Genomic DNA, 12,538 nt, shown 5'->3' on the forward strand with positions numbered 1-12,538 from the left:
TCATAATCATCATCATTATCTAATGTATCATAACTAGATGCATACCAACTGCTTATCTCATAAAAAATAACATCCCTGCTCACTTTGAACTCACTTGTGACAAGGTTATAACAATGCTACCCTTTCTGCTCTAAAGAGTATCTAATAAAAATACATTTTTTAGCCTTTGAATCAAGATTCTTTCATAGCTCATCTGGCACATGAACATATGCAATACAACCAACACTTTCAACTGTGACACATCAAGCTTATTTCTTGTAAAGCATTCTTCAGGGGTCATGCAATGAACTGCAGTTGTAGGAGTTCTGTTCATAATATAGACAACAATATGAATAGCTTCAGACAAAAAAATATTGGCATATTTTTTTCGGCCATCAATGCCATGTGGAACTTGTGCAATATGCTTATTTTTTCTTTCTGCAACCCCATTTTGGTATAGGTTATACCTACAAGTAAATTGTCTCTTTATCCTATGAGACCTCAAGAAGCCACTAAACTCATTAGAGAGGTACTCTTGCCCTCCATCTGATCTTAAGCACTTAACTTTCAAGCATGTTTCTGTTTTAACATCCACGTTGAAAGCTCAAATACATCACTCTTTTTCTTCATGAAATATATCCACGTCTTCCTTGAACAATCATCAATAAACTTGACAAAGTATTTGCTGCCACCAAGAGATATGTTTTGTGTAGGCCCCCAAACATCTGTATGTACAACATCAAGTATGTTTTTATTTGCATCTCTATTAATGCGAAAAGGGTTGTCTTGCATGCTTACCAAACTGACATGCTTCACATACTTTATGAAATTCTGCAACTCTAAAAGCAGGCAACCTTGTAACTAATCCTTTAGACTGCATTAATTTCAATCTTTACACATTTGCATATCCAATATGCTAATGCCATATTTTAATGTCTGCAACTACTCCTTTTTCTTTAGCATACATAACAACATTCATTGCAGGAATTCTAGCATCTAAAGTGAACATGCGACCAACTCTACTTAGCGACCTCCACTTATCATTAAAGTCTTCTACAAAACAACCTTTTGCATTAAATCGAACCTAAAACCCTTGCTCTACCATTTGGCAAATTGACACTAAATTCTTTATGATTGATAACACATGTAATACATCTGATAGACTCTTTATCTGGCCATCATGGAAGGATAATGGAACCTTTTCAATGTGTGAAATTGGGTGATATGAATTATCACACATTTGCACATAACCTAGATTATTTTGTAAGTCTTACATCTCTGAATCGACATACCATGCATTATCATGTGTCCCCTTTCCTATAATAGGATTCATCATATGTTGCATAACAAACAAACACATTTTTATCTTCATTCTAAGACGATACATAGTGCTTCCCTATTTTGCCACAATAATGGCAAAAAATAGAAGAATTTCCAGAACCTCTATGTTCTGCCATCCACCTCTTCCTCTAAAGCTTCCCTTGTTAAAAGACGTGGATCTAGAGCATGGTAGATGCTATGCCGGATGGAAGATGAAGACCAAACTCATGATGACATAGACAAGTAGAGACAAATTGTTACACAAGTGAATTAGGTTCCAAGATGGCAGCTTGGACTCATAAACACAATCTTGTGTAGGATTGACAAAGACAAGCCACTTAACTGAAAGTACAAAGCATCATAACATTGTATTCATTCCATTATAAAAAGTGGTAATCAAGTACAATGCTTTATAGTTGCTAGATGGGTAGCAGTTTTCCCTCTCTGTGCATATGGGATTCTTGCAGTAGCCTGCATGTCATAAGCCTAGAACTGCCTCATACAAAGAGGCAACAATAGGTATGATTGTAAATATCTCAACACCCCTCCTCAATCACAACCAGAAAGTACAAAGTGTGTAGAGGCTTTAGTACGAGCAACACCTACAAAGTGTGGGCACACCATAAACATGGAAAAATACCAGAGGCTGTCGTAGAAAAGGCTAAGTGGGGGTACCACAAACATGATAGTCATCCAGAGGCTGTAACAGGGGCCTCACGAAGTGTACAGAGGCTGTAGTACAAGGCTACATGAGGAGTTTACAAGCTTATGATAAAGACATTTGGGCTAGGCATTACAAGGCTAAAAAGTCTAGTAAAAAATTGGGGGGTCAAGGACCGGCATGCCCTTGCAGTTTTCAACATTTTTTTTCGCATAGATCTTCAATTTATTATAGGTCTTCTTGTCGATGTAGTCCAACTTGCTCTTGTACTTGTTCTTCACTTTGCTTGCCGCTTCAAAGTCTTCATGATTTTTTTGCTTCTTCTTCTTATTATTTTTCTCTTTGATATTTTGGTCATCTTGATCTTCATGGTCTTCTTTGCTTGCACTAGTCTTCATGTCCCCCTCAAGCAAAGATATCATTATCTTTGAGGCAATGGAAATGACTGCAAACTTTTGCACTTTCATGTCTTTAAGGTCTTAAAATGGGTATATTGATGGCATTGGGATATAGGCAGCTCCATGTCTTCCTGTAGGTAGAGTATCATCTTCTATCTAGTGTAGATAAGCAACATGAGTCATGCTACTCTTCATGAAGTGTATCCACATAGAAATCTTCTTGCTTATCATTGACATGACCAGAAATCAGTTCCCACAAACTGAGAATAACCAACAATGAGTTGATCTTTGTATATGTCAAAAGACACAAGCAATGGCAGTGTAGTATAAAAAAATACTAGTTTGAAATTTGATGTTTGTTGCTTGAGTTTGACTTGATGATCTTCAAAAAATATTCACAAATTCCCTTTCTTGTTGATTTGAGTGGCGAATCTTGTTAGCTTTTTAGTGTGATAATAGATCACAGTGACAGTAAGTTTCTTGGACTGAGAGGAATAAAGAAATGATAACAACTATTAGCTTTTGGTGCTTGTGGCTATGGCTTCTTGGATTAGGGTTTTGACAGGAGCCTGATAAAACGACTGTAGCACCTCATATACTAAACCATTTGCCATAAAATTTCATGGGGAGGAAGCTTAGGTCATGACCTTGAAAAGCCCTAGGACTGCAACACGAAATTTGTCACGAAATGATGGCACTGCTGTACGACCTACTGTTGTAATGAAAATGCACTTGATTCTGATACAATCACAAGGTCGGGCTTATTATGCATTAATGGGGTCGATTTTTGTGCCACGCTAAAGCGCCTTGAGTAGAGGAACAACTATGTAGAAGAAAGGATGAAGAGTTATGCCCTCTATTGCAAGATCTAGCTCCTCAAAGCTGGCAGAATCTGGCTATGGCAAACACACACAGGGCCCACATAGGGCGGAAGTTATAAGAGTTGACAATGCTGAGATCTATGATGAGCAATGTCTTGCTGTAACATAACAAAGAGAGGCGTCTTGAGTCATAAGAGATATGCCTAGAAGAGGGTATAAAAAAATATTGACTGTGGAGAGAGATATGAAAGCTCCAAGATGCTTGGCTATGGCTGCCAAGTAGGTAAAGTGAGGAGAAGAAGTGGGAGATGAGGTCCTAAGCTGGGGATTGAGCTCAAGCCAAGCTACATGACAGTGAAAGAGAGCTGAAGAAGGTGTGCCATGCCCGATTGGGCTTTGATTCCATGTTAAAAGATGCAGATCTAGAGCATGGCAGATGCTATGGCGGATGGAAGATGAAGACCAAACTCATGATGACATAGACAAGTAGAGACAAACAGTTACACAAGTGAATTAGGTTCCAAGATAACAGATTGGACTCATAAACACAATCTCGTGTAGTAGGACTAACAAAGACAATACACTTAACTGAAAGTACAAAGCATTATGACATTGTATTCATTCCATTATAAAAAGTGGTAGTCAAGTACAATGCTTTATAGTTGCTGGATGGGTAGTAATTTTCTCTCTTTGTGCATATGGGATTCTTGCAGCCTGCATGTTCTAAGCCCAGAACTGCCTCATACAAAGAGGCTACAATAGGTGTGATTGCAGATACCTCAACACCCCTTGCCTCTAAAGTTTCTATGGCCTCTTGAAACCTGCATTTCACCGAATTGCTAATTTAATATGTTTTGCTAGTTATCACCAGCACATCCCATACCACAGCTTCTCGAAGAGGATTTGTCATGTCTCCTTTCTAAACTTAAGTAAAATGCTTAGACCTGTTCACTATTTTTTTTAGATGAGTCACCTTGTATATTGATCTTTTCGGTAATCATGAGAGAGACCAACTCATCAAAAGCTGAAAATAGCTTCTGTACATATACAGAAGTGACAAATGATTTTCAAGACTTCTCATTATTAAGGCCACTCACTACAAGGAAACATGAGCATAGTGACGGCAATTTCTGATGCAAAAGAAGCGATGGTACTCAGGCGAAAAAAAGCGAGCCAAAACCCGAGCACGGCATTTTACGCGAACGAACGAAAGAGAGAGCGAAAGGGAGAGCAAAGTGCATCTTGTGTTTGAGAGAGAGAGGGAGAGAAAGAGAGAGAGGGAGAAGGAGAGCTTCTCACCACTGCTGCCGTTTGCAAAGAAGAGGAGGAAGTGTACGGAGGGCGAAGAGGAGCAGCCGTCGCGAAGAGGAGCCACCGAATCCATCCTCGGGTCTTTGCGGTGAGTGCATTGTTCCCTCTTGGTTTGTTTTTGTTTTTTCTCCTTTTCTTTTGCTTGTTTTTGTTAAAAATGATGTGTATTGAGAGAGAAAGAGCGGAAATGAGAGAGGGAGAGGAAATGAGAGAGGGAGAGGAAGAGAGAAAAAGAAAGAAGGAATGAGAGAGAGAGAGAGAGAGAGAGGGAAAAAACATTAAACATAATAAAGAAAGAGAAAGAGAGAGAGAGGGAGGGAGAGAGAGGGAGGGGGAGAGAGAGAGAGAGAGAGGGTAAGATTATGTTCTTTAATTTCTTCTTTTCTTGTTTGTAGTAGTAGTAATAGTAGTAATAGTAGTTCTTTAATTTCTTCTTTTATTGTTTGTAGTGGTAGTAGTAGTACTGGTGGTGGTAGTAGTAGTAGTTCTTTAATTTCTTATTTTCTTGTTTGTAGTAGTAGTAGTAGTGGTAGTAGTATTTCTTTAATTTATTCTTTTCTTGTTTGTAGTAGTAGTAGTAGTAGTAGTAGTAGTAGTAGTAGTAGTAGTAGTAGTAGTAGTAGTAGTAGTAGTAGTAGTAGTAGTAGTAGTAGTAGTAGTAGTAGTAGTAGTAGTAGTAGTAGTAGTAGTAGTAGTAGTAGTAGTAGTAGTAGTAGTAGTAGTAGTAGTAGTAGTAGTAGTAGTAGTAGTAGTAGTAGTAGTAGTAGTAGTAGTAGTAGTAGTAGTAGTAGTAGTAGTAGTAGTAGTAGTAGTAGTAGTAGTAGTAGTAGTAGTGGTGGTGGTGGTGGTGGAGACTTTATATACGTTAATGTTGTTGAGTTATAAGAGAAGAAATCCCTTCTCAAACAATTCAAGAAAGAAAAAAAGAATGATAACAAAAACAAATTGTTTGTTGTAACGTAGACCAAATGGAAAACGATGAAGGTCGTGATGTTCAAGATCGCGAGGCATATCTTAATTAGCATGTTCCATGTCCTTGCTCTCAATGTAAGCTGGCAATTAGACGAAAACGTCGATTGTCTATAGAAAACCTACGACGCTTCGGTGAGTTTCAATCATAGATCATTGATCAAGCGATCTTAGATTTTAAGAAAACGGTAAGAAAAGTGCATATCAATCATGTATTGTATTCACAAACTAATTGAATATCATATACAAAAACATTGGGTGTGGCCGGTAAATTTATTATTGGGAGGTGATATCTCATCCCAAGGAGGAGTGCACCCTTTGCGGCCAGTTAGAAGAGTTCGTGGCCATGCGATGGATGGAGTGTCTGAGCCAATCCACCACTTGGAAGGTACTATCCAATCTATACCATCAATACTAGAGGGTCATGAACTTAGGGAAGGTTTTCTTGGATGACCTCCAACATGTATGAATGCCCAAAGCTAGTACGAGTTGAAAATGGTCCACACGGAGTCATATCCAAATGGAATGCGACGGTTCTCAGTTTTCTACGAGTTGCCGTATTGGACCCACTTACAGATCAATCACTTGTTGGATCGCATGCATATTTTCAAGAATGTGGGTAGCTTAGTATGGGATTACATCACAGGAAAGAGAGACACTACAGGGGCGCGAATGGATTTGAAGGAGGTAGGCAAGATGGAGGCGCTTTGGTTGCAGTCGAGTGCTAATGGTCGCTTGTAGCTAGCTCACGCTCCTTGGGTTTTGTCCACTAAAGAAGAGTGCATTATGAAGCAAATTATCAAGTCTATCCGCACTCCGACGGGTATCTCTCAGGTCCGCATTTTCTAAAGACGACCAATTATTAGGGCTAAAATCCCATGATTGGCACAAGATATGTCAGGTTTGTACTACGAATGGATTGTAAGTGGCCTGCATATTTTGTTATTTGGAGTGTAGTCGTTGTTCATGATGCTTCCTCATTTATGACAGTTTGTACTACCGATCGCGATCGCAGGATACCTTACTCCAGAAATATATGGGGCGATTTACAGGTTGTCAAATTTACCGCAATGGATCTCATAGAAGGAGATCAAGACATCCTCTATTGAATCTGCAAGGCGGGGAGCAGTGGAGATGGTTTGTCTCTTTGAGAAATATCTACCCACCAGCATGCTCATGATACAAATCCACCTTCTTGTGCATCTTGTAGATGAAGTGGATATTGCTGGACCTGTCCATATGCGATGGCTGTTCTTCTTGGAGTGCTTTATGAAGACCCTAAAAGGCTTTGTGCGACAACAAGCTCAGCCAAAAGGTAGCATGGCTGAAGGTTGGTTGGTATCTGAGGCGTTAATGCATATTTCACAGTGGCTACCAACGGTGGATTCAGACAACAGTATACTATGGTCCCTGAAGGACGATGATAGACTGATCAAATATGTGGTGGTTGGAAATGGGATAGAAAAAAGAATGGATGCTACAATGGAGGAGAAAGTGAATTGCTTTTATATGTTGCACCATGCCTCCATGGAGACGTGGCTCGCTAGGTATGAGCAAGCCAGGAAAGATCGAAAAGAAGCACGATCTGAATTTCGATGTAGTACGCGCCATCGACCGATTCGATATCTTGAGGGCATGGAGGAGATGCCACAGTTTATGTCAACACAATGGTTGCATGGAGCTTTGACCACAGCGTCTCGCGAAGGGGCGGAGGTCTCAACCGAGGAGTGGGAATTCTCGAGGGGATGTAGTCCAAAGGTAACGACATGTTTAGGGTTTGTCGTATCTACATTTTATATGCGACAACTAATTGAGCGTTTCAATGTATAGTATAAAATATACAGTGTGACGTGGTCACATGGACGGCATTTCCGCTTGGAGCGTACCGACAAAATGCGCTCCACAACAGATTGTGGTATCATGGCAAAGTTCGAGCAAGAGAGCTGACGATGAGCAACGGATCCAAACACCGTTATAGATGAGATGGAGTATTTTGGGAATTTGCAAAGTATTATCATAGTGGATTATCGTAGCTTCTCCATGATCCTATTCGATGTGCAGTGGTTCAAAGTGGTACTTGAAGGAGCTGGAGCAACAGTTTGACGAGGTCCATCCAGATTTCTCGAAATAGGTTCCGAAAAAAGATGGACGAATTTACGCAACACGTTTGTGTTGCCGGCACATTGTGAACAAGTGCATGAACTCATGTTTTTTTAAATTTTATTACGACATGGTACATGTCACAAAAGTTAAATCTCTCTTGTACGTGATTTTGAATAGGTAATTTTCTATCCAAACCCCCGACAACCTCGATGGTGGTATGTTATACCTTCAACTCCCTGAAGTGCAAGAGTATATGATCAAAGCAATGTTCCCAGCGTAGATGAGGATAGTACGCAAATAGAGGGGTCAATATTGCAAGGGGTGGAGGCCGCCAAAAGCTTGGAGCATGTAGAGGAGCTAGAATCGGGTAACAATGATGGAAATACTGGAGTCTAAGAATTCTTTGAGAACGAGGTGGACTCATCCTTTTGTGGTGACCTCTCTATCGACCTTCCAGTGTATGTGGAGTTGTGTTAAGAGATTGACATGGGACTATAGGGTACTTCATACTTGGAGCATCCACCTACTCAATTCGTTGACAAATCGCTTATAAGGGTACATAAGATATGCATTCTAAGTAAGATCATTTTTTAAGATTTATATTACTGTGCTTTGCTTGATTTATATTGATTATACTAACATCAATTTTTGTCTGTGCAAGTGACCTTTGTGGATATTTAGATAAGCATGATGAGCCGAGCGACGAGGAGCTACAGGAGATCTTCACATGTATGTCTCCAGACTAGATGGCTTGATTCAGAGATATGGCGGACCAGGAGCTATCTCGGACACCATTAGGCCGTTCTGTTAGATCTACTTTGGTGCCCTCTGATGCTTCCATTTCTAGTAGACGAGGTTGATGCTCCAGACTTGGGCCGAACGGAGGGGGTGGTTCTAGGGGATGCTGTGGAGATGTGGATGCAGTGAGCCCGTGGTTGCCTCGGGATATAGGTGCTACTCCTCGCTCTCGTGTAGGTTCGAGAGAGGGTGGCTTCGGTGGTTGTTGTGGAGGTACAGACGCAGTGTCTCCGTCTCATTATTGTGCTGGAGTTGTGTCACCTATGGGATTTGTCACACCTGTGGGGACGTCTACACCAGTCATTGCATCTTTTGCTCAGCCGTCCGCAGGTGGCACCCCTATGGGTACTACTCCGAGAGATACTACCCCCGTAGGTATACCCAATATACAGGGGTCTCTTGGATATGCCCAGAAGCATGGTTGCAGGTAGGAGAGGACACATCTTAGGCATACCCCAGAGGGGTATGGATACCTTGTAGATGATAGGACAGGAGCCATCATCATGAATGAAGAGGAGAGGAGGGTGATGGCTCGTATGAGAAAGTTGTACCAACAAGTTTTTCAGCACAACGTCTTGGATCATTGGAAGAACATACCAGAGGGGAGCAAGGACTACATAGTAGCATCCTTGTATGAGGAGTTTCCGGTACCCATTGCAGTAGATAGGTCTTCTACAGGTTGGATGATGGAGTGCATGCGTGCATACATGTCACACAGACGATCAAACGCACGCAAGGCACTTAAGAGTGGGGCCTCAAAGCCCAAGTGGCTAGACGCTGATGACTGGCGCTGACTTGGGGAGGAGGCTACAGATTCTCCAGGACGTTGGAGACAGCAACGCGAGGCGGCGAGGGCACGACTGGAGGAAGGAGTGGTCCATCATCTTGGGAGTAGCGGCCACAGGACTTATCTGGAGGACTTTGTGTTTTGTTTGATTTAACTGATGCTTTCTTACAAACTCCATCGTAGGGAACATGACATTCATAGGTAATAAAGCATCTTGACCATATACTAACTGAAAAGGGGTGAATCTTGTACTTGTCTTCTGCATTGTTCTACAAGCCCACAAAGCTTGATGTAGATAATTGTCCCAATATTTAGGATGATCTTCCACCAGCTTAAAGAGAATCTTTTGTAACATTCCATTGAATGCTTCCGCCACCAGTCCATTGCACAGAGGGTAATAAGGAGTAGCAAATCTATGTTTCAAGTCTAGTTTCCTCTCTCAATAGCTTATTTTTGAAGCCATGACCTTGATCTGCTGTCACTATTTCTAGTGGTATTCCAAATCTGCAGCATATGTCCTCCATGAGGAATTGAGTTACATCCTCTTTCTTGCAATTGCTTGTAGCCTTAGCTTCAAGCCATTTGGTCATATAATCAACTGCAGTAATGATGTAAGACTTTCCTATTTTTGTACCATGCAAAGGTCCAATAAAATCCAAACCCCACTTCTCAAACGGTCCATAGGCAACAATGGCTTTAGCAGGTTCTGGAATTAGTACATTTTTTTGCATATGATTGGCAAGCATGACAACTTTTACACCAATGAGCAACATCGGCACTTAGACTAGGCCAAGTAAGTCTTGCTAACAAAATTTTCCTTTTGGTAAGCTCAAAAACAAAATGATCACCACATGCTTCCTCATGATAGGAAGATAAACAAGCAGGAATCTTAGAACTATCCAGCACCTTTCTTAGTACATTACCAATCCCCTTCATGTACAATTGATAATTTAAGAGCACATATGCCCTGGCCTTTCTGATAATGGCATACCTTTTGTATTTATCAGCCAATGACTTTAGCTCCCCAGTTTTTAGAAACTCTTCAATCAGGTGAAGGCTTTTCCTACCCTCATATCTAGGATTATCCATCCTCATGGCAGCAGTATACTGGGAAAGAGCATTTTCAGCCAATTCATGAGCTCTACAGTTGTTCTCCCTAGCAATATGCCAAATTTCAAATTTTTGCAGCTGCTTCATGAGGCCTTTTATCTTAAACAACTAGTCCTTCAAAATATATTTATTGGCTTTCCAAACATTTTGAACCTGTCTAACAACCAACATAACATCTCATTTTGCAACTATCTTTCTATATCCCAGGTGAATACACTGTTATACATATTCAACCAGCATATGGAATGACCTTGATGGATACCTCAACTTTTGAACAAACCTCATTAGTTATTTTACAGTTTTTGGAGAATCCATAAGAAGTAAAGCCTCAACTTTACTAGGCTCAGGTGAAATACCATTCGCAGACACTTCATGACCCAAGAGTATCACTCTAGTTCTTGCTATCTTACATTTATCAGGGTTTAGGTGACCACCATCCTCATTAAGTCTGCAAAAAACTTCATCAAGTTTTTTAGAGTGTAATGCCCTTGAGCTGTACACACAAAAGTCATCCATAAATACCCACAAAGATTTCCCAATGAAAGGGGCAAATATCCAACTAACCCATCTTGAAAAGCAGGCATATGCATTCATCAAAGCAAAAGGCATCACTCTATAACAGAAGCATCCCCATGGGGTAATGAACGTTGTTTTCTGTAAGGGGCATAGGAACCCTCCCCTTAAATATTAAAGGAAAATGATTTTTTTTCTTTCATTAAACTCAAATTTTTTTACTCCCCTCCCCTCTCTCCCCACCGACACCAGTCGGGGGAGGAGAGAGGGAGTGGGAGTGGTGGATTTGGCAGGGGAGGCATGGACCCTCCAGGTGGAGGGTGGCCATGCCAACTATCCCCTCCCCTCCCCTATATAAGGGGAGGCTTCTCCCCTCCCCTGGAGAGAGACGCTACGTCCATCTCACGCCATTACCAGCCCGCCATCCTGCTGCACAACCCCCTGCATTTGATTGCGCCAACCCCCCCTGGGGCCTCGTCTGTAGCCAACCGTATCGCCTGGACTACAAGCGTTCGCCACCTTCCTGGGCCTTCCGAACGGGGTCTCACAACCCTCCCTGTGATTGACATGGCTGCTCCGCCACCTTCCTGGGCCATCTGGGCCTTTGATCCTGAACAAACCCCCCCTTTTGACTGCACATGCAGGACTCTCCTTGGGCCCTCCAAAATAAACGGTCTCCTTGTTTGGGCTGTGAAGGGAAAAAGGTAGAGGGAGAGGAGAAGAAGAAGAGAGTGTGAGAAGAAAAAGAAGGTGCGAGAGAGAGAGAAGAGGAGGAAGAGGGAAAGAGAAGAAGGTGAGAAGGAGTGGAAGAAAGAGAGAGAAAAGAAGGAGGAGGTGGAAGAGCAAGAAGGAGGGAGAGGGGGAAGAGAAGGAGAAGGAGTGAAGGAGTAGGAGTGAGGGAGAAGGAGTAAAGAGAGGGAAGAAGGAGGAGAGGGTAAGAAGTAGAGGAAGGAGGTAGAAGGAGGAGAGAAGTAGGAGGAGAGGATAAGAAGTAGGAGGGAAGAAAAAGAAGGAGAGAAGAGGAAAGAAGAAGTGGGTAGAAAAGAAGAAGGAGGTAGAAGAGTAAGAAGGAGGGAGGGAGAGAGAGAAGAGAAGGAGGAGAATGAATGAAGAAGAAGGAGGGAGGAAAAGAAGGTAGAGGAAGAAGGAAGTAGAGGGGGAGTAGTAGAAGAAGGGAAGGAGTAGGAGAGAGGTAGAGGAAGAGCAAGAAAAAAGGGAGAGAAGGAGGAGAGGAGAAGAAGAAGGGAAAGGAGAGAGGAAGAGGAAGAAGAAGAAGAGGTGGAGGAAGAGAGGTGAGAAGTGGTAGGGGAAGGAAATGAGGAAGGAGCAGAAGGAGAAAGAAGTGGGAGAAGGACAAGAAGAGAGGTAGAAGAAAGAAAAAAGGGGGTAACTACTACGAGTCACCCAAACCACTCTCCTCGCAACGAACCACATCCGGCGGTCTTCCCAACCGATCGTGTCTAACTGAAACCATTAAGGTCCGGACTACCCCAATCTCTGCGAGGCGAATGGCTCCCAAGAAGAAAGTCGAGGGAAGCATAGGCACCCAAGCCACCGGTAATGCTGGAGGGACGAGCGGAACAACCAACGCAGCACACACGAATCAAGCCCAGGTTCCAAGCATTAAAAAAAGTTAATTTAGGACTTAGTTCTCATGGAAGGATTAATGCCGTGCATAAGGTTTTGTTTATACTAAAAAGTAAGTTGCATGCAATGGTAGGGTTGAACTCGCATAAGTTTTTACTCACCTAAAATGATAAGGTTATCA

General features: G+C 41.9%; 1 pseudogene; it reads left to right on the forward strand.

The window, feature by feature from the left end:
- The first annotated feature begins 7,094 nt into the window (after nucleotides 1–7,094).
- On the forward strand, nucleotides 7,095–7,802 carry LOC148033107 (uncharacterized; annotated as a pseudogene).
- The last annotated feature ends 4,736 nt before the right edge of the window (nucleotides 7,803–12,538 follow it).

The sequence above is a fragment of the Lygodium microphyllum genome, chromosome 8, assembly GCF_053477565.2.
Source record: "Lygodium microphyllum isolate KBCC chromosome 8, Lygodium_microphyllum_v1.1.10, whole genome shotgun sequence".
NCBI lineage: Eukaryota > Viridiplantae > Streptophyta > Polypodiopsida > Schizaeales > Lygodiaceae > Lygodium > Lygodium microphyllum.